The 23107-nt window shown below is 43.6% G+C and overlaps 1 protein-coding gene and 1 long non-coding RNA gene across 3 annotated transcripts in view; both read right to left on the bottom strand.

Annotated features, from left to right (window-relative positions):
* Positions 1-23107, bottom strand: part of ZDHHC14 (zinc finger DHHC-type containing 14) — a 406180-nt gene that overhangs the window by 43209 nt on the left and 339864 nt on the right. The gene's annotated exons all lie outside the window — the stretch shown is intronic.
* On the bottom strand, positions 151-15345 carry LOC115466838. Its single transcript, XR_003941603.1, has 4 exons — positions 15335-15345; positions 15267-15270; positions 11981-11986; positions 151-268 (listed from the first exon to the last, which is right to left on the bottom strand). It is a non-coding gene; the product is annotated as an uncharacterized LOC115466838 (long non-coding RNA).

Here is a 23107-nt window from a genome sequence, read left to right on the forward strand (position 1 = left end):
TAGTGCCAAACGCATATTCAAAGAACCAAGTTTTGACAGCTTTTTTAAACCAAGGGAAAGAACTGTTGAGATGGATGTACTGTAGGAGAGAATTCCAGAGGGAAAGGCCAGAGTCATGTGAATGGGTGAATTCTATACACAGGAGCCAGCTCTGTGGGTGCTTGCGCACCCCCAATATGGAACAAATTCCTTAACTATGTCCAGGGAGAGAGAATTTCCATTGTGTTTAGCACCTCCCAATCATTTTGAAAAGTTGGCTCCCATGATTCTATATATGGCACCGAAAAAAACTGCTTATGCCTGGCGCTGGCATTTGCACCAACTGAAATGTGGTGCAAAGGTACGCACAGAAATTAGGCGTATATTCCAGTTATTCTACAACAACATGCATAAATGCGAGGAATGCCCCCATTCCAGCCATGACCCTCTCATTTCTGTGCCCCCTTTTTTTACTCACACGTAAAATTTAGGCATAGATCCTGTGGCTAAATGTATAAGTTCCAATTAAATCTAATCAGTAGCAATAATTGCTTGTTAAAAAGCCAATTATCAACACTAATTGGCTTGTTATTCAATTAAATTGCACACACAAGTTTTATAGACTTAGAGGGGAAATGTCTAGGCATGGATGAGATGGTGGAAGAAGAGAACGAAAGAGGCCTGTGAGGAACAGAGAGTTATGAGAGGCACATAGCAGGGCAGAAGGCAGACCAGATATGGGATAGAATTACTGAAAACTGCATGATGGTCTACAGTGATGTAGCTGGACCTGACATTTTTTTTTGGGGGGGGGCAGATATAACATGGGGGGGCACTAGGCATACAGGTGTGAGTAGTGCTTGGCATACTCTTAAATAATGCCTTAAAGTGCACTTGATGATGGATTTCTAAGTAAATACTCTGCCCAACAGCTGCCCTGCATCAATATAAACCCCACACACACTTATGGAAACTCTGGAAACACTGACATTTTAAAATATAGTCACAGTATCTCATAACTTAAACTCTGCCATTATAATAGCACACAATAAATCCGCTAGCGCACCTTTGTAAAAGGAACTCTGAGACAGTTGTGCACAGAACTCACAGTATAGGCGGCTGCCTGGGGGCTCGCACCACTAACTTACAGAAGTAACATAATAAGGACCCTACCTAGGAAAATGCAACACAATAAATACTACAGTGGAACCTAGAGCATCAATATGCCTATTGAGAAACTGAAGAAGCTGGATTATTACAGATGCGTAAATAGAAACTCCAGATGTACCTGGTTTTGGTTGCAAACACTGAACACAAATAGACCCTTGCCAGGTAGAGAATAAGAGGGTCTTTTGCATAGGTGTGCTGGCGTTTTTTGCACGCGCTAAAAATAGGCACGCGCTAAACGCTAAAGATGCCAATGTATTCCTAAGCAGGAAAACATTTTAAGCTTTGTCAGCTAAGGGAAATTAGCTCTTTCCTTTTTTTTCCCCAGAACATTTTTGCCTATTGGTTTAAGATATATATATCTCAGATTGATTATTGTAGCTCTTTGTATGTAGGAATGTGCTAGAATATTACAATTGGTTACAACTCCTGTAGAATATTGCAGCAAATCTGATATTTCAGACAGTTTCAAAAACTCATCTTTTAGTCTAGTAAAATTATTTACTTACACACTTTAACCCACTTTGATTCCATATTGACATGTTGGGTGTAAAAGTAGAACAGAATGTAAACAGTGTATGAGATTGGTAGAACTGTTGAAATAAGGAGACAATTTGCCTCTTATTACAGAGAGAAACGTGAACTGCACCTGTGAAGGATAAAACATTTATCACAGGAAATAAGGCAGTTTATAGCAGCGGGTAAAAAGAAAGTCTCTCCTGCAGGCAATGGCCATGTGGCAAGTAAAGCACTTGCCACATGGCAATTTCAGTGAGAGCCCTTACTGCCTCCCGTTGAGGTGGCGGTAAGGGCTCCCACGCTAACTGGGCAGTGTTGATTACTGCTGGGTACACTCCGGTGCTACAAAAATAAAAATATTTTTGTAAGAAATGACATATATAATTTTGTAAGAAAGAAATGACAGATTTTTGCAGTCTGTTGACTATGTACAGAGAAGAAGAGAGAGGAGTCGAAGATGACCCCAAGGTTACGAGCTGATGACACAGGGAGGATGGGAGTATTATCCACAGAGATAGAGAACAGGGGACAAGGAGAGGTTGGTTTAGGGGTGAGAAGAAGAAGCTCAGTCTTGGTCATTTTTAGTTTCAGATGGCAGTGAGACATTCAGGCAGCAATGTCAGACAGGCAGGCTGATATTTTGGCCTAGATTCCTGTTGAAACTTCTGGTGTGGGGAGGTAGATCTGGGAGTTAGTCTATTATTAAATGTATTTGAGAAAAACTATGTGATAGGCTTTTTTCATTGTACTATGTCTTTATACTTTAGACTTTTAGCATATTTGCTTAGATTAAATTCAGCATTCTAAAAAAGATGTTTTGCTGACGCTATGGAATTCTGAGTAGATGATTAATTAAGGGTATAAACAGATGCATTTGGATTGCCAAACTTCAGGAGGTCTGGGCAGAAGAGAGCTTTCTCTCCCAGTCTTTCCTCCTTGTTATTAACAAGAAATATTATGCAGTACTAATAAAAGACCAGTCTTGCTGATCTCTTGTGGTACAACAAATTTTATTTCTCAAAATTTATGTACATTCCACACTGACTTTTCAGTGGGCGCACATTCCTCCGCCAAGTGCTTCTAGAAAAAAAAATGTGTGTTCAATAGGGGCTTAAATTTGACAAAGGATTCTTCACTGCAAATTTCAAAGGATGGATTGTAGGATTTAACCACAGGATGCCACTCACTGTCCCACAAAAACAGATATTAGTTGGCACTACATTTAGCAACCATAAGAAAACTATCCAGTGCAGTCTCTAGATGTCATAGCAGAATTTAAATGGGGTAGGGTCTCCACAAGGTGGATGAACGCTAAATCCCACGGGGTAAAGATGCAAAAAAACAAAGTGGGAAGTGGACCAATGACTTCAGGACATAGAGACTGAGATGGTATATAGAGGAGTAAACTTTATTGTAGACTCGACACAGTACTGTGTTTCGGCCACAGGCCTGCCTCAGGAGTCTTGAATGGTGTAAAAAATGATTAAATACTTGTCCATCTTAGGTGATACACACAGAAGTATAACAAAGAAGTATCCAATACTTTTTGGTCTCAAAAAGGACCTCCTAGATCGTAAAGCTCAAGTATAGTCAAACTACAAGTTGTCTCTTTCTTCAACAACGTGGCCGAAACACAGTACTGTGTCGAGTCTACTATAAAGTTTACTCCTCTATATACCATCTCAGTCTCTATGGCCTGAAGTCATTGGTCCACTTCCCACTCTGTTTTTTTATAGCAGAATTTAAAACAGAAAATGAAATACACATTTGAATCATTAACCAGCAGCCCAGTTGAGCAACAGAACCACTAGATTCACTTATAACTACCACACTTTGGGGGCCTTTTACTAAGCCGCATAAGCGTCTACGTGCACCCAAAGAACACCAAAATGGAGTTACCGCCCGGTTGCCACATGGCTCTTGCGGTAATTTCATTTTTGCCACACATTCTGATACATGCAGCCAAAAAATAATTTTTATTTTTCAGACGCGCGTATTGGACACTCGCCAAGTGGCATTTGACACACGTAGGTTATTACCTCCCAGTTACCGCATGGGACTTTACCGCTAGGTCAATGGCTGTCGGTAAGATTGCAGATCCAAAATGGGCGTGTGGCAATTTTGATTTTGCTGCACACCTATTTTTGGCAAAAATTAAAAAAGGCCTTTTTTTTACAGGCATGCTGGAAAATGGATTGGCGCACGCCCAAAACCCACACCTACACTACCCCAAGCCATTTTTCTGCGGACCTTAATAAAAGGATGCCTTTGTTTCCAGAAAAAAAAATATTATATCCTATATAATAAAAACCAGCCTCAACGTTCTGAAGCTGACTCTGTGGCTTCAGTGAAGGGTTTGTAACCTCTGAAGCTCAGGATCCATCTCTGTAAGCTCCACCCTCGCGTCCAAACGTCATGACGTCCAGCACGTCTAAATGTTATGACGTCGAGGGCGGGTCAATCACCATAAAAGAATCGTGCTTCAAAAAACAGAAACAAACAGAGGTCTAAACTCCCGACGGAGGAGTACCGGCGAGGCAACAACAACAACAAAAAAAAGGGAAATGTAGCTCCGCCCTCGCGTCACAAAGCGATGACGTCGAGGGCGGGGCGGTACACACAGCGGTGACGACAGAGGACCTGGAGGAGGTCCCGAAACCCCCCTCGGTATTTCGGAATGGAAAGCCTGCCCGATCTCTTACAATAACACAAGCATGGAGGAGGAGGAAGTCAGGGAAGGAAGACAGAAACGCTTAACAGAGGGAAAAGGAGGCGGGGAGGGGGTCCTCATACCAGAGAGATGGGGGTGGGGACTCTGCGAGAGGGGGGGGGCTCACACTCACTCACTCAATCAGTAGAGGGAGGGAGGAAAAGGAGGGGGGGAGGCCAACGGAAGGGAAAGGTAGGATGGGGAAGGAAGAGAGAAGGGGGAAACCAGACTCTGTCAAACAAACTGTATCTCTGAGAAAACTCTGTCTCTCTCACTCACTCTGTCCAACATACGCACTCGCACACAGTCATTCTGAAACATACACACTCACTCACTCACAGATACACAAGCACCCCGTCTCAATCTCTATGTGACACATAATAGCACAGTCACTCTCTCTCTCACACAGTCACTCTCACACACACACTCACTCACTCACTCAAACATACAAACTACGAGGAAAACCTGTCTAGCGCCCGTTTCATTTCTTTCCGAAACGGGTCTTTTATACTAGTATATATATATAGCTGCAGGAAACAATATTTTATTTGAAAGCAGTGATTTCCCCAGGACCTTCTGAGTGGCTGCACCACCGGGCTGATTTTAATGTCCACCTGGCTAATTTAACATAAGTACTGCCATACTGGGAAAGACCAAAGGTCCATCGAGCCCAGCATCCTGTTTCCAACAGTGGCCAATCCAGGTCACAAATACCCGGCAAGATCCCAAAAATATACAAAACATTTTATACTGTTTATCCCAGAAATTGTGGATTTTCCCCAAGTTCATTTAATAACGGTCTATGGACTTTTCCTTTAGGAAGCCGTCCAAACCTTTTTAAAACTCCGCTAAGCTAACCGCCTTTACCACATTCTCTGGCAACGAATTCCAGAGTTTAATTACACATTGAGTGAAGAAAACTTTTCTCCGATTCGTTTTAAATTTACTACATTGTAGCTTCATCGCATGCCCCCTAGTCCTAGGATTTTTGGAAAGCGTGAACAGACGCTTCACATCTACCCGTTCAACTCCACTCATTATTTTATAGACTTCTATCATATCTCCCCTCAGCTGCCTTTTCTCCAAGCTGAAGAGCCCTAGCCGCTTTAGCCTTTCCTCATAGGGAAGTCATCCCATCCCCTTTATCATTTTCGTTGCCCTTCTCTGCATCTTTTCTAATTCCACTATATCTTTTTTGAGATGCTGCGACCAGAATCGAACACAATATTCGAGGTGTGGTCACACCATGGAGCGATACAAAGGCATTATAACATCCTCATTTTTGTTTTCCATTCCTTTCCTAATAATACCTAACATTCTATTTGCTTTCTTAGCTGCAGCAGCACACTGAGCAGAAGGTTTCAACGTATCATCAACGACGACACCTAGATCCCTTTCTTGGTCAGTGACTCCTAATGTGGAACCTTGCATGACGTAGCTATAATTCGGGTTCCTCTTTCCCACATGCATCACTTTGCACTTGCTCACATTAAACGACATCTGACATTTAGATGCCCAGTCTCCCAGTCTTGTCAGGTCCTCTTGTAATTTTTCACAATCCTTCTGCGATTTAACGACTTTGAATAACTAGTTACTCCCATCTCTAGGTCATTTATAAATATGTTAAAAAGCAGCGGTCCCAGCACAGAGCCCTGGGGAACCTCACTAACTACCCTTCTCCATTAAGAATACTGACCATTTGACCTTACTCTCTGTTTTCTATCTTTTAACCAGTTTTTAATCCACAATAGAACACTACCTCCTATCCCATGACTCTCCAATTTCCTCTGGAGTCTTTCATGAGGTACTTTGTCAAATGCCTTCTGAAAATCCAGATACACAATATCAACCGGCTCCCCTTTATCCACATGTTTGTTCACCCCTTCAAAGAAATGTAGTAGATTGGTGAGGCAAGATTTCCTTTCACTATATCCATGTTGACTTTGTCTCATTAATCCATGCTTTTGAATATGCTCTGTAATTTTGTTCTTAATAATAGTGTCTACCATTTTGCCCGGCACCGACGTCAGACTCACCGGTCTATAATTTCCCGGATCTCCTCTGGACACTTTTTAAAAAATCGGCATTACATTGGCCACCCTCCAATCTTCCGGTACCACGCTCGATTTTAAGGATAAATTACATATTTCTAACAATAGCTCCGCAAGTTCATTTTTCAGTTCTATCAGTACTCTGGGATGAATACCATCCGGTCCAGGGCATTTGCTACTCTTCAGTTTGTAGAACTGCCCCATTACATCCTCCAGGTTTACAGAGAATTCATTAAGTTTCTCCGACTCGTCAGCATCGAATACCATTTCCGGCACCAGTATCCCACCCAAATCTTCCTTGGTGAAGACCGAAGCAAAGAATTCATTTAATCTGCTATGGCTTTGTCTTCCCTGATCGCCCCTTTTACTCCTCGGTCATCTAGCGGTCCAACTGATTCTTTTCCTGGCTTCCTGCTTTTAATATACCTAAAAAAAATTTTACTATGTGTTTTTGCCTCCAACGCAATCTTTTTTTTCGAAGTCCCTCTTAGCTTTCCTTATCAGTGCTTTGGATTTGACTTGACATTCCTTATGCCGTTTCTTATTATTTTCAGTTGGTTCCTTCTTCCATTTTGTGAAGGATTTTCTTTTAGCTCTAATAGCTTCCTTCACCTCACTATTTAACCACGCCGGCTGTCGTTTGGTCTTCCGTCCTCCTTTTTTAATACATAAAAATTTACAATACTGTGCAGTACTCCCCTGCCCCCACCCGGCTATTCCTTCATGCCACCCAGCTGGCTAAACGTTCTGGGGGGAACACTGGAAAACATTATAACCTCTCAGCAATCTGCAAGGGATCTGATATCAAATATTTGCCAGATGTTGATAAGTACAGATATTAGGTTGCTGGACTACTGCCAAGTATCAATGAAAACAATTTAAATACAGCAGTTAGTGAAGCTGGGTGGTCTGAGATTACTTACACAACCAAGCATGCCTGAAACTGAACAGTAAACATGGAAAGCAGTTAAAAATTAACACTGTAATGGTGCATGGCTGATAATTCTAGCAGAAATAAACCACAGAGCAAAGTCACTTTAATGAAGTTGTACTCCACATTTCTACATAAGGGAAGGCCAGGTCTTGTGCTGAAAATGTACCAGGAATAACGAAAACTCCGCAATTACACCAGAGGAAATGACAACACTTTCAAACTAGGTTTAATTCTCTGTCATACATTTGAAACTCTGACTTGTGTGTGTGTGTTGGGTTTTTTTTTTACCCATTATATTAGGATTATTGTTTTCTAATATGGGGGTTGTCAGTGGTAACTTGACAGATCAGGGCCAGTCCTGCCACTATGACTAGGCATCTGCCTAGGGTGGTAGAATTAGAGGGGAGGCATTACAGCTCTGGTACACTAGGTAAGCAGCAATTTAATGATGCTGTCAGTGCATAAGAACATAACAATAGCCATACTGGGTCAGACCAAAGGTCCATCTAGCCCAGTATCCTGTTTCTAACAGTGGCCAAGCCAGGTCACAAGTACCTGACAGAAACCCAAATAGCAGCAGCATTCCATGCTACCAATCCCAGGACAAAGCAGTGGCTTCCCTATGTCTATCTCAAAAGCAACCTATGGATTTTCCTCCAGGGATTTGTCCAAACCTTTTTTAAACCCAGATATATTAACCGCTGTTACCACATCCTCTGGCAAAGAGTCCCAGAACGTAACTATTCGTTGAGTGAAAAACTAATTCCTCCTATTTGTTTTAAAAGTATTTTCATGTAACTTCATTGAGTGTCCCCTAGTCTATGTACTTTTTCAAAGAAAAAAAATCGATTCACTTCTACTTGTTCTACACCACTCAGGATTTGTAGACCTCAATCATATCTCCCCCTCAGCTGTCTTTTTTGCAAGCTGAAGAGCCCTAACCTCTTTAGCCTTTCCTCATATGGGAGTTCCATCCACTTTATCATTTTGGTCACTCTTCTTTCAACCTTTCCCAATTCCACTATATCTTTTTTTGAGATACAGTGACCAGAACTGAACGCAATACTCAAGGTGAGGTCACACCATGGAGCAATACAGAGGAATTATAGTAGTCTTGGTCTTATTTACCATCCCTTTCCTAATAATTCCTAGCATCCTGTTTGCTTTTTTGCCCACTGCCGCACATCGGGCAGAAGATTTCAGCATATTTTCTACGACACCTAGATCAAGTTACTAAGGACTTTCTATCCCACCCATCAAGCATGCGTCTGGGCAGCGTACAATCTAATAGGAAGAGAATAACAGAAAAAGAGACAAAACAAGAAGCAAAAATATATACACAATAAGCTAACAAGACATAATAATACAAAAGGAGCAGGGGAGGAACTACAATATCTTATAGGAAAGAAAGAGGTCCTTTTACAAAGGCGCGCTAAAAAATGGCTTGCGGTAGTGTAGGCGTGGGTTTTGGGCGTGTACAGAATCATTTTTCAGTGCACCTGTAAAAAAGCCCTCTTTTAGCCATAGACCTAGCGGTAAAGAATTTGGGTGGTAACGACCTGTGCGTGTCCACTACACGCGCCAGAAAAAAAAATATTTTTCAGACACGCGTATCGGACGCATGCCAAAAATGAAATTACCTCAACAGCCACATGGCAGTCAGGCTGTAACTTCATTTTGGCGCGCGTTGGGCGCACGTAGGCGCCTATGCAGTTTAGTAAAAGGGGTCCAAAGAGAAGGGGGAATGGAAAAACACTAGTGGGTCCTTTACTAAGGTATGCTAAAAAATGGCCTGCGCTGGTGTAGACACATGTATTGGACGCGCGCAGGTCCATTCTTCAGCGCACCGGCAAAAAATGCTTTTTTTGAGGGCCGAAAATAGACGTGCGGCAAAATAAAAATTGGCGCGTGTCTATTTTGGGCCCGAGACCTTACCAACACCCACTGACTTAGCGGTAAAGTCTCACACGCTAACCGGGCGGTAATCGTCAGCGCACAAACACTGCCAATTACCGCCCATTTAGCGCGTTTAAAAAATGAAATTACCACCCGGGCCACGTGGTGGCTGGGCAGTAGTATAAAATTGACATGTGTAGGATGCGCATATATGCCTACACAGCTTAGTAAAAGGGTCCCTAGGAATACAAAATTTCTGGTGCAACCATGGCTAATGTCTGTAAGCCTCCAAGAAAAAGTGGGTCTTTAAACCAGTTTTAAACTGGGATAGAGAGGGCAGGGTCTTCAGGCTCTCAGATAAATGATTCCATAGTTGGGGGGTTTGCTTGGAAAAGAGGGATCGGCGTGCAATGGTAGAAGAGCTATCATGAAATGATGGAATACCTAGAAGCGCTCGTTGAGAGGAACACAAGAGATCAGGTGGTCTGTAAGGAAGGAGGAGTGTGGAAAGAAAAGAAGATCCCAGTAGCACAAATTTTATAAACCAGAAAAAGCAGTTTCTATGTAATATGATAGGGGATAGGTAGCCAGTGGGCATCCTTCAAAAGGACCCCCAAAGTGGTAACTATGATTTGGATTATTCTTTCCAACGTGAATCACTTTGAATTTGTCCACATTAAATTTCATCTGTCATCTGGATGCCCTGTCTTCCAATTTCCTAAGGTCTTCCTGCAGTTTTTCACAGTCCACATGTGTTTTAACAACCTTGAATAGTTTTGTGTCATCTGCAAATTTAATCACCTCACTCGTCATTCTGATTTCTATATCATTTATAAATATTTTAAATAGCACAGGTCCCAGTACTGATCCATGCGGCACTCCACTATTCACCCTCCTCCATTGAGAGAAATGGCCATTTAACTCTACCCTCTGTTTTCTGTCCAATAACCAATTCCTAATCCACACCAGAACATTGCCTCCTATCCCATGACTCTTTAATTTTCTCAGGAGTCTCATGAGGAACTTTGTCAAAAGCTTTCTTAAAATCTAGATACACTACATTAACTAGCTCACCTTTATCGACATGTTTATTCATGCCCTCAAAGAAATGAAGCAAATTCGTGAGGCAGGACTTCCCTTGGCTGAACCCATGTTGACTCTGTCCCATTAAACCATGCTTATTTATGTGTTCCGTAATTGTATTCTTCATAATAGTTTCCACTATTTTACCCAGCACTGACATCAGGCTTAGCAGTCTGTAATTTCCTGGATCACCCCGGAACCCTTTTAAAAAAATCAGTGTTACACTGACCACCCTCCAACCTTCAGGTACTACGGACAACTTAAATGACAGGTTACAAATTACTAACAGCAGGTCAGCAATTTCATGACTGAGTTCTTTCAGTATCAAGGTAGAAAAAAGGGTTCCAAGTACAACAAGAAACGAAAGTGGACCTTCAGGATCAGGACAAAAGGAATTCTTATAATGGACCCGACATGGGCCGTGTTTCGGCGACCAAGCACCTGCGTCAGGGGTCTATTAAAAAATATACAAAGATATAAATAAATTACATACAGTAATGATAATATGTATATAATAAAAACCAATCTACATATATAAAATATACATAAAATACATTAAAAAGGGGGTGTAACTAAATGGTAAAACATAATTGTGTTTGATGAATTCCCAACAAATATTAAAAAAAAACAGATTCCCCCCAAAATGATGATAAAGTAGAACACAGTGTTGACCAAAGGTAATGAAAATACTGCTGCCAAAAAGAAACTGTGCGCTCTTCTTTGCTTACCACAACTATGCCTAATGCTCATTCACATGTGTATGAATCATATAGTGTAATCAATATATAGAGCTGGGATGAAAATAATATCAAAATACATATTTATTTATATTTTGCTCACATCTTTCAGTAGTAGCGCAAGGTGAGTTACATTCAGGTACACTAAGAGGGGCATAATCGAAAGGGGCGCCCACGTTTTCCTGAGGATGTCCTCACAGGATGTCCCGGCGAAGGGGCGGGGAAACCCCGTATTATCAAAACAAGATGGGCGTCCATCTTTCGTTTCGATAATACGTTCGGGGACGCCCAAATCGTGAAATTTAGGTCGACCTTAGAGATGGTCGTCCCCGATTTTCGTCGATAATGGAAACTAAGGCCGCCCATCTCAGAAAAGACCATGTGGGTACAGTGGAATTTCTGGTGGGTTTTGAAGGTCTCACATTTACCACCACAAGTGTAACAGGTAGGGGGGATGGGCCTGGGTCCGCCTGCCTGAAGTGCACTGCACCCACTAAAACTGCTCCAGGGACCTGCATACTGCTGTCATGGAGCTGGGTATGATATTTGAGGCTGGAATAGAGGCTGGAAAAAATATTTTTAAAACTTTTTTTGAGGGTTGGAGGGGGTTAATGACCACTGGGGGAGTAAGGGGAGGTCATCCCTGATTCCCTCCGGTGGTCATCTGGTCATTTTGGGCAACTTTTTGTACGTTAGTCGTAAGAAAAACAGGTCTGGGTGAAAATGTCCAAGTGCTCGTCAGGGACGTCCTTGTTTTTTAAGTGTTAGGCACGCCCAAGTCCCGCCTTTGCTACGCCTCCGACACACCCCCTTGAACTTTGGCCGTCCTTGCGACGGAGTGTAGTTGAAGACGTCCTAAATCGAGCTTCGATTATACCGATTTGGACGTCCCTGGGAGAAGGACGGCCATCTTCCGATTTATGTCAAAAGATGGACGTCCTTCTCTTTCGAAAATGAGCCCGTTGGTCAATTATGTCAGTAGTATCTAAAGTATACCGTTTTCTTTAGCCATCATGGAGAGTGACAGGGTCCAACATGTCATCTAGAAAAAAGCACAAAGGGCTTCAAGAACATCACAAGCATACTTTATTAATGACCCGGCACAGGCTCTGTTTTGGCATAACTAACACCTGCCTCAAGGGTCAATTCAAGCAACATTAGGGGGCCCTTTTACAGAGCGGCGGTAAGCCCAATACAGGCTTATGGCTCGCTATTCCAGGGCTACCGCTGGCCCAGCGCGGCTGTTGGTGGTAGTTCCAGGTCCAGCGCATGCCATTTCTTGGGGGGGGGGGGGGACCCAGAAATGGTTACCGTGGGAGTCCTTACCGCCACTTCAATAGGTGGTGGTAAGGACTTCCGTTGAGTGGCCACACAGTAAAGGTTATCTTACCGCATGGACATTTTGTTTGGGGGGCTTTTTACCCACTGCGCTAAAAAGGGCCGTGACATGCAGGAAAAGGCCCGCCATTACCGTAGGGCCCTTTTTCCCGCAGCTTGATAAAAGGACCCCTAGGTGACTTTTTGGAATGATTTCTCAGGGTCCTGCTCCATTCTAGTCTCTCATTTCACTTTTTCCAGAATGGACCATTACTGTGTTGGGCCAAAACATCCACATTTTCAGCAACAACTCATGCAGCTAGTGTTGCTTGACAGCCCTTTGTGCTTTTTTTCCGGATTGCTTGTGCAGTGTACTTTGACCCTCTCTGCTGTATGCTCCAACATGTGTTGTAACATAATACAGTAGAAAAGAAACCCCATGCCATTAGAGAGGGAAGCAGAGCCATCACCAGGCAGTTTGCAAATCTACAGACTAGTGAAAAAGTGTGCCCTCACCCTCTATATACCATACCACTAACTGGGAGACACTTGAAATGTTCTGGGTTTTTTTTCTATTAAATTAAAACATAGCACTTATTATTTATAATCTATGAGTAGGCACAAGTGTGACCCTTAAATCTATGCATGTAATCCTTAACCTCTACCAGAACTGACCATTAACCTCTACCTGATTAGCACGAGACACTGATAAAGGAGTGTACTTTTTCTGATTATACTAAACTAAGGTTCTAGATGTCACTAACTGCCAAAAACACCGTCAGAACCTCTGTGGCAAACCTGCCATCCCAAAACAGCACTAACATTCAGGACTTACAAGAAATAACTCTTCCTATAAACAAGCAGAAAGGCAAACAGTGAATGTAATTTTACAAAAGAGTGCCTAAGTAAAAGTGGCAGCTAGGTATGTCTGTATTACAATGAAAAGCAGACTCATCTTTTCCCTTATCAAGTAGGGCTAAAAGACAAACATGCACATACAAACACAAAAAGGCATTTTAGGAAGGACCTCCAAGCTGGAAGTGAGACATCAGGATTTGAGAACAGGATCTTCCATCATAAAGCCTTATTCTGAAATACATAGTAAGATAGATATTCATGTGCTGGTTACGTTTAGCATTAACAGCTAAATAATCTACAGTTCATCTGCATAGATATTTATGTTGTGAAATATCAACACATCCACGTGCCTGACCTTAAATATTTATATTAGCCATTTTAGAAACGGACGTCCAATTTTCCTGAAGTTGTTCCAGACCCTGGCATCCCTTGCCTCTTTCTATTTTGGGCCAGCCTTGACATTTCTGAGAATGCAGAAATTGGAGCCGCTATTCAGACCATTAGAGAGAGCCTGGCTAATTCCCGTGGTCAGTCCGGATATTCATGTCTAGTGACCAGCATTGAATATCTGGTTTATTTTTGGTGGTTTAAACATAACCGCCTAAGTTCATATTCAGATATAGCCGGTTAAGTTTAAACCAGCCAAAGATATTCCAGCTATTGAAGTGGCTCAATGTGGCCAGTTATAATAGCCGGCTATGCAGTGAATATTCCGGGATAGCCAGTGATCTCCCAGCTGCTAATCGTGAACATTTAGTGGGGGATACTTGGCTATCCCCCGCTGAATATTGCCAGATCCAGTTAAATGCCATTTAACAGGCTAAATTGTTTCCAATATCAGAGGGATTGAGATTGACATTCTAGATCAGGACATTCTCAGTTCTGATGGTATTTTAGAAAAGAATTTGCTGACATAGAGCTTTTTCTAAAAGACCAACTGGAGTGCACATGTCTTTGGTGGAATCTGCAGTGGGAACAGCCATTTTACAAATATAAAGTCCCAGCAGTTACCACGTGAAGGTGTCAGCACTTCTACAAGAAAGTGGCAATTTTGCAACTTCCATGAGGAAGTAGTGTCATTTTCCAGCCTCCCCATTTTCCAAACCTACATGTGTAAGAGTTGCCAATTAAATTGTGAAGCTGCCAGGCTCCCTGCCTTTATGGCTCTGCAGTGGTGACAGCAAACAACAAGAAACAGGCACATGGTCATTCTCTTCTGCCCACTGCTGCTGACTCTGGTGGTCCCACACCCTCTGACACAGACTTTCTGTTTTGGAGGGGCAGAACTGGCAGATCGAGCAGTAGCACGCACAAGATAAAGGCTCTACCACTGGTTTCTATTTGTTGTTGCTATTACCATCATCCAAGAAGGCAGTAGGTCAGTGCAGGTGCCAGCAGGTGGGCTGCAAGCAAGCAGGTAGGAGGAGGAAAGACAGGGCGATGCTAGAGAGAGAGAGAGAGAGAGAGAGAGAGAGAGAGATACATGGAGTGATACAGGACGATGGGGGATGACAGAGACATATGCACAAGTCTTGTCATACTGGGACAGACCAAAGGTCTATCAGTGGCCAATCCAGGTCACAAGTACCTGACAACAGAAGTATAGCCAGGTTGAGGGCACAGGGGGAGCAGAGAGCGGACTGCTGATGGCGCAAGAATGTTATTTTAAATTGGGCACAGATCTCGGCGCAAATCGTTATTCTATAAAGGGCACCCAACTCTGAGCACCGTTTATAGAATACCGTTTAGTGCTAATTTTTATTGGCACCAAAATTGGGGCACCATTTATAGAATTGAGCCCTAAATGTCATCTGCCATTTGGATGCCCTATCTCCCAGTCTTGTAAGGTCACCTTGTAATTTTTCACAATCCTCTTGTGATTTAACAACTTTGAAGAACTTTGTGTCATCAGCAAATTTAATTACCTCACTAGTTATCGACCATTTCTACATCATCATTTATATATTAAAAAGCAGCGGTCCGAGCCCAGACCTCTGGGGAACCCCAATATCTACCCTTCTACTGACCATTTAACCCTGCTCTGTTTTCTATCTTTTAACCAGTTTTTAATCCACAATAGGACACTGCCTCCTATCCCATGACTTTCTAATTTCCTCAAATGCCTTTTAAAAATCCAGATACACAATATCAACTGGCTCACTTTTATCCATACTTGTATTCACCTCTTCAAAGAAATGTAGCAGATTTGTAAGGCAAGATCTCTCGACGAAATCTATGTTGGCTTTCGCTCATTAGTCCATGCCTATGAATATGTTCAGTATTTTTGTTCTTTATAATAGTCTCTACCATTTTGCCTGGCACTGACATCAGGCTCACCAGTCTATAACTCCCTAGATCACCCTTGAAACCCTTTTTAAAAATCAGGTTAACATTTGCCACCCTCCAATCTTCCAGTACCATGCTTGATTTTAAAGATAGATTGCATATTACTAACAATAGCTCTGCAAGTTCATTTTTTTAGTTCTATCAGAACTCTGGGATGTATACCATCTGGTCCAGGTGATTTTTTTAATTTATCAAATTACACCATTACATATTCCAAGTTTACAGAAATTTGTTTCAGTTCCTCTAACTCATCACCACTAATTGCCACGTCTGGTATTGCTATCCCCACCACATCTTACTCGGTGAAGACCAAAGCAAATTATTCATTTAGGGGCTCTTTTACAGAGCGGCGGAAATCCCAGTGTGGGCTTACTGCTCACTCTTCTAGGACTACTACCGGCCCGACACGGCCACCAGTGGTAGTCCAGTCCTGAGTGCACACTATTTCTGGGGGAAAAAGAAAACCCCTAAAAATGGCTTGCGCAGTGGTAACCTGGCAGTAATTGGGCATTACTGCGCTCTGCTCAGTTACTGCCGGGTTAGCCTCAATGGATGGCGGTAAGGGCTCACTGCCGCATGGCCATGCGCAGGGCCCTTTTTCCTGCAGCTTGGTAAAAGGACCCCTTAGTCTTGTCTTCCTTGTGTCACGATTGTGCCCATGTTTCATGCTCTCATGCATTTCGCCACCCGGTGGTCAGACCTGGTGGCTGTGATGGACTATCTGCTTGTTGTTTCCCATGTTCCAGAAATTCCGGTCCAGATCTTCCAGCCTTCCAGACTGTCTTGGGATTTTTGGAACTAAGCAGCACCCTTACCTGGTGACCTCCCTGGTATTTTGCCTTTATTAACCACTTGAAAACTTTCTAGGTTGCCTTTGCAACAGAGGTCGTCTGATGAGCTTCTCGTCGGTGAGTGTTGTTGCAGTGCTACTCTGTTACTCTTTATCCTGCTTTTGACCCTGCCTGTTTGTTGGAGTATTCTTCTGTTCACTGCCTGCCCAAGACCCTGCTTGTTTCCTGGTTTATTCTACTGCTCGCTGCCTGCCCAAGACCCTGCTTGTTTCCTGGTTTATTCTACTGCTCGCTGCCTGCCCAAGACCCTGCTTGTTTCCTGGTTTATTCTACTGTTTGCTGCCTACCCAAGACTCTGCTTGTTTCCTGGTTTATTCTGCTTTGCTGCCTGCCAGTAAGACTCTGCTTGATTCGTGGACTATTCTCCTGCTTACTGCTTATTGCTTCTGTTCCAGTCCAGCTGCTTCAGTCCAGCCTGTGCCCGTCTGACTTTGGTCTGCCTTGCTGCCTGTTTGGGTGGTTCTCCTGCCACTGCTGGTTATCGGTAGCAGCCCAAGGGCTCACAAACCCAGGTTCTGCCTTGAAAGCCTGACAAATTGCAAAGGCCATGAGCTCGGAGGGATCACCCATCTTGCAGGCGCTCCAGGAGCACACTCTGCAGCTTTCACAGATGAGCAACACCATCCATACCTTGGAGGTCCACATAGACCAGCTGCAGGGCCTTATGACGGCGTCCAATAGAGCAGCTCCTTCTCAAGCTTTGAGTCCAGATCCAACACCGACATGAGATCCTGTCACGTCAGGTATCCGTCTTAAGTCACCCCCAATATATGATGGTAATCCTAAAGACTGAAGGGTTTTCTCAACCAGTGTGCAATAATTTTTGAACTTCAAGCTCGAGACTTTCCTACTGAAAGAACCCAGATAGCTTACATTATGTCTTTACTGTCCGGGTGAGTGCTAGCCTGGGCATCCCCTCTCTGGGAAAAGGATGATCCCGTGCTTCATGATCTCCAAGGGTTCCTGGATCAGTTACAGTGAGTTACAATGATAAGAAAATAAATCTGTACAACAATATATATTCATTATACATAGTTAACATAGTAGATGGTTTATTAATTTTAATATACCACCTTCTATAAATAACATCAAGGCGGTTTACAATAAAAACAGTTCAGCAGTAGGAAAGAAACTACAAAGTTATGACAGGAAAGATTAAAGCAAAGATAAAGGATATATGAAAGACAGGCAGAGGTGGAGATGCTGCTGAATCAGGGAACCAATAGCTGAGGTAGAAAGACCAACAGATTTAGGACCCATAGGCATTTGAAAATAGATGGGCTTTCAAACCAATTTTGAATTTTGGAAAAGACATTTCTAAGCGATGGTGTTTTGGTAATTAATTCCAGAGGAATGGTGCACGGTAAAAAAAAAAAAAAAGAATGCAGACTACTGGGTGGAATCCAGGTGAACAGAAAACAGGATGTCATTAGCTCTAGGGCAGTCACATAATATATTGAAGGGTCCTTTTACAAAGCTGCGGGAAAAATGGCCCTGCGTTAGTGGCGGGGGCCATTTTACCAGAGTGGGTAAAAAGCCCCCAGACAAACATAGCCATGTGGTAAGAGAACTCTTACAATGTGGCCATGCGGTGGGGAACCCTTACTGCGTTGGGCTGGCAGTAGTCACAATTTAGCATTCGTTAAGCCCACGTTGGGCTTACCGACACTTTGTAAAAGACCCTTTAAGAGAAAATAAAATTTACTACAATAGTTCACTGTAAACCAACAGACTATAATACTTTTTTTGAGCTATGGGAGTTTTATCATCCACAAGAATTGAAGGCATTTTGGCTAAATATTTTTAACAAAGTAAGTCATCTGCTTATAATCTCCTAAACACAAAAGAAAATGTTCTTTCACTTAATATATCATATAATATTACCCTGAAGAAGGTTTATCTGAAAGAAAATTTTTCAAATGGGTGGGATCTGTAAACACATATCGATTATTTCCATACGTGACCAAGCACGTAGAAGGAAACCTAAAAAAAAGGAGCTCCCATGGCCAAAAATCAAGGCTTCAGTTGTAGAAATTGCTTCCTACGAAACTGTGTTTGTGTGGTCTTGTCAAGAAAAATAGTAATCTGTTGGCCACAGAAAGGAACATTCTTCTTAGCAAAATACATTTTTTAAATAGTATTCTTCTTAACTTCAGAATGAAACTTCATTAACAATATAGTTTGCTTAGGGGCCTTTCTACAAAGCTTCGGTTAGCCCAACGTGGGCTTACCACACACTAACTCGGAACTACCGTTGGCAAACAAGGCTGCTGGCAGTAGTTACGCCTTGAGTGGAAGCCATTTCTGGGGTGCCGTAAATTTTTTTACAGTGCGGCACTAACCCTGCAGTAATCGAGCATCACTGCGCACTGCCCAGTTACCGCTGGGTTACCGCGGAAGCCCTTACCGTTACCTCAATGGGTGGTGGTAAATGCTCCCCACCGCATGGCCATATGTGTCTGGAGTCTTTTTACCTGCTGCAGTAAAAAGGGCCCTGGCAGACAGGAAAAATGGCTCCTGCTGCTAGCGCAGGGCCCTTTTCCTACAGCTTAGTAAAATGACCCCTTAATAATTAAATCTCAAGATGATTCTAGGAACTGGGAAACATCTAAACTGTCCGCAGAAACTACCTGATCAAGTTCTCTCTCTTCATTTGACACTATAGAACTTCTCACAAAATAAAATATATTCTTAACTGATAAATTATCCATTTGAGGATACTGAAGAATCTCTGCTTCCAATACGTTTTTAAAAGTTCAAGAGGAGCTAAACAGTGAGTCACTGAAAAATTTCACTTTCTAAGATTCCTACTCCTAAAATGATTTTCCATTAATTCCAACTGTGAGTGCAATAAACTGCTGTCTCTAACAGCTGAGACAGCTGCAGACTGCAAAGTAGTCAAGGAAGTCTCAACTTTAGGTGGCCATTTCACTAAATCCGAAAGTCTGTCTTCAAGTTCAGATAGCTTGATGACTCTTTCTTGTGTAAATTTACATAAACCAGGAATGGTCCCTTGAATAAAATGTTCAATTCTGGTGACTACTTGCCAAATATCTGGCAAGGAAACCATTTCTCTTTAATGGTTGTTACTTCCTCTATTGTCAAACATGAAATCATCTGGACTGCAATGGACAAAGAAGCCTTATCGCGAGCCTTAGCTCCAGTTGAAAGTCTAGAGACTCCATCATTGTAATATGTAAATCGTAGAGGAAATGTTTGCTCCTTCATTGTGAGTGTCACCTCTACTAGGAAGAGTTAATATAGGTTGAGGAGGCATCATACGATCTAAAGAGGGTAAGCAGCATTAGGGGATAAAGGATGCAGTTACTGATGTTGTCGCCAGAGAAAGTACCTTCACATGTTGATCCATAGGGCGGCAGATAGCAGAAACAGCCAAAATCCTTTCACTGGATCTCTGACCTTTCCTTTTTTTTTCCCCATATTAGTTGGTCATAACATCCTGCTCCAGCAGGCTCTGAAGGGGTTCCAAAGGGGTCATGCCCCTTCAGGCATGGGTCATGTTCCAGGGCAGGAACACAGCTTTGAAGACTGTCAAGCCCCAGATCATATCACCGAGCAGGTGTCTGCAGTGGTGCCTGTCCTGCTACAAGAACCGGGACCAGTCACATCTCAGTTTGCTAGAAAGTTCTGATGTTCTGAGGCAGGGACTCAGCTTTGAAGAGTGTCAAGCCCCAGATGATATCACCATTTGGGTGTCCGTGATTATGCCTATCCTGCAAGAAGAACTGGGACCAATCCCGCTTGATGCAGATTTTTGACCTTTGCAGCTGTTCCCTTAAGGCTTTTTTAAAAAAAACATTCTCCTCATTTTATCATAGTCTCCTTTTTGAAAGTTAAATGATAACATATTGGATTTCCTGTGTGCACTTACTCCAGATATTATATCAAATCTGATCATGTTATGATCACTGTTATCAAATGGTCCCAGCACTGTTACTTCCTGCACCAGATCACGCGTTCCAGTAAGAACTAGGTCTAGAGTTACTCCCCTTTTTATTGATTCCTGAACCAGCTGCTCCATAAAACCATCCTTGATTTTGTCTAGGAATTTTACCTCCCTAGCATGCCCTGATGTTACATTTGCCCAGTCAATATCCCATTATTATTGTGTTACCCAGTTTGCTAGCCTCCCTGATTTCTGCTAGCATTTCTGCATCTGTCTGTTCATCCTCACCAAGTGGATGGTAGTACACTCCTATCACTATCCAGGGCACCAACCGGGCACCCTAGGGGGCACTACAATGGACTTCGCAAATTGGTCCCAGGTGCATAGCCCCCTTACCTTGGGTGCTGAGCCCCCCAAAACCCAGTCCCCACAACTATACACCACTACCATAGCCCTAAGGGGTGAAGGGGGGCACCTACATGTGGGTACAGTGGGTTTCAGGTGGGTTTTGAAGGGCTCCCATTTTCCACCACAAGTGTAACAGGTAGGGGGGGTGGGCCTGGTTCCGCCTGCCTGAAGTCCACTGCACCCACTAAAACTGCTCCAGGGACCTGCACACTGCTGTCATGACATTTGAGGCTGGCATAGAGGCTGTCAAAAAAAGTTTTTAAAGTTGTTTTTTTGAGGGTGGGAGGGGGTTAGTGACCACTGGGGGAGTCAGGGGAGGTGATCCCCTGGTGGTCATCTGGTCAGTTTAGGCACTTTTGTGGGACTTGGACCTGAAAAAAAAAGGGACCAAATAAAGTGGACCAAATTCTTGCCAGGGACGCCCTTCTTTTTTCCATTAACGGCTGAGGGCGCCCATCTCTTAAGCACGCCCCGGCACGCCCCTGTCCCGCCTTCGCTACCCTTCCAACATGCCCCCGGGAACTTTGGGCATCCTGGTGATGGAAAGCAGTTGGGGATGCCCAAAATCGGCTTTCCATTATACCGATTTCGCCGGCTTCAGGAGATGGCTGGCCATCTCCCGATTTGTCGGAAGATGGCCGGCGATCTCCTTTGAAAATAAGCTGAATAGTGGAATTAGAAAAGGTAAGGAGAAGGGCAATGAAAATGATAAAGGGGATGAGATGACTTCCGTATGAGGAAAGGCTAAAGTGGCTAGGGCTTTTCAGCTTGGAGAAAAGACAGCTGAGGGGAGATATGATAGAGGTCTATAAAATAATGAGTGGAGTGGAACAGGTAGACATGAATCGATTGTTTACTCTTTCCAAAAATACTAGGACTAGGGGGCATGAAATGAAGTGTCGTGTTCTCGAGGACCTTGGCATTCTGTCAGGCTTCTTCCCCGGGAACCCTGGGTACGTGAGTCCTTGGACCACGGCCGAGGAGCGGCAGTGGCAGGCAAGATCACCTTCGGAGCAGAGAAGAGACAAGGCTGGACTGGAACCCCGGACTGGAATCCTGCACTGGAACACTCGGGACTGGAACGCACAGGACTGGAACACACTGGAGTAGGCTTCACCTACGCTTAGCTGCCTTTCCCCGAGAGTTGAGCCCTCAGGTTTGAGCAGCCGGTAGGGCTTACAGGAAAACCAGAACTGGAACCAGCAACAGGAACAACCGGAGTCAGGATCCAGCGGTGCTCCCAGGTACCTAGGCTAAAGCAAGGCAGACAGGCAGGGAAGAGGACACAGGAACTACATACAAGCTAAGCTCAAGGGAATGGGAATGACAGCTACGCTTGCCAGAGGAAGGGTTAGACTGGAGCTACAGTAGCTAACAGATAGAAAGGAGAGAAATGGCTGCAGCAACAACCGCTGGCCAACCTCAGACAGGGAGCAGCACCACTGCACAGGGACAACAGAAAGGCTAGAAGCCCACAAAGAATAATAAACACAGAAAGGCTGAAAGCCTGCAGGTCAGAGAGATACACCCAGAAAGGCTAGAAGCCCACAGAAAGGCTAGAAACCCCCAGGCCGCAGTAATACACCCAGAAGGCCTGGAAGCCCACAGCTAAAAGGGATATACGCAGATAGACTGGAGGCCCCCAGAGCAATGGACACAGAAGGGTGGAAGCCCACAGAGCAATAGACACAGAAGGACTGGAAGCCCACAGAGCAATAAACACAGAAGGGCCAGAAGGCCCACAGAGCAATAAACACAGAAGGGCCAGAAGGCCCACAGAGCAATAAACACAGAAGGGCCAGATGGCAAGGCCCACAGGTGATAGTAACTCGCAAAGCAGAAGGGCTGGAAGCCCACAAGAAAAGACAAGGAAAGCTAACTGTGCAAACAGCATACTAACCTCGGGACCTAAGGCACTGCGAAGGCATTGGCAATGCATAGGCCCAGAATGCCAGCACAGCACTTCCTTATGAAGGCTCTCACTGATGAGGTCACCAGCAGCAGGACAGAAGCCGGAAGTACCTTGACCCCAAAGAGAGGCTTGACACACATAGGAAGTGAGCCCACAGGAAAGACAAGCAGGAGCCATCTTGGAAGCTGGCATAGAGCTGGTGGCAGCCATCTTAGATGCTGGCTCCCCAGAGAGGCATAGCACACACAGGTGAGGTCTAGTGAAGCAATCAGCATAGAGACTAGAGACAAGACAAACACAAACACAGACAGAAGCCAGCAGAGCTGCTGACCCCCAGAAAGAAGGTAAGGCTGAGGGTGGTCACGGCCACAGACGTGACATGAAGCTACAAAATAGTAAATTTAAAATGAATCAGAGAAAATATTTCTTCAC

This window comes from Microcaecilia unicolor, chromosome 3, assembly GCF_901765095.1.
Source record: "Microcaecilia unicolor chromosome 3, aMicUni1.1, whole genome shotgun sequence".
Classification (NCBI taxonomy): domain Eukaryota; kingdom Metazoa; phylum Chordata; class Amphibia; order Gymnophiona; family Siphonopidae; genus Microcaecilia; species Microcaecilia unicolor.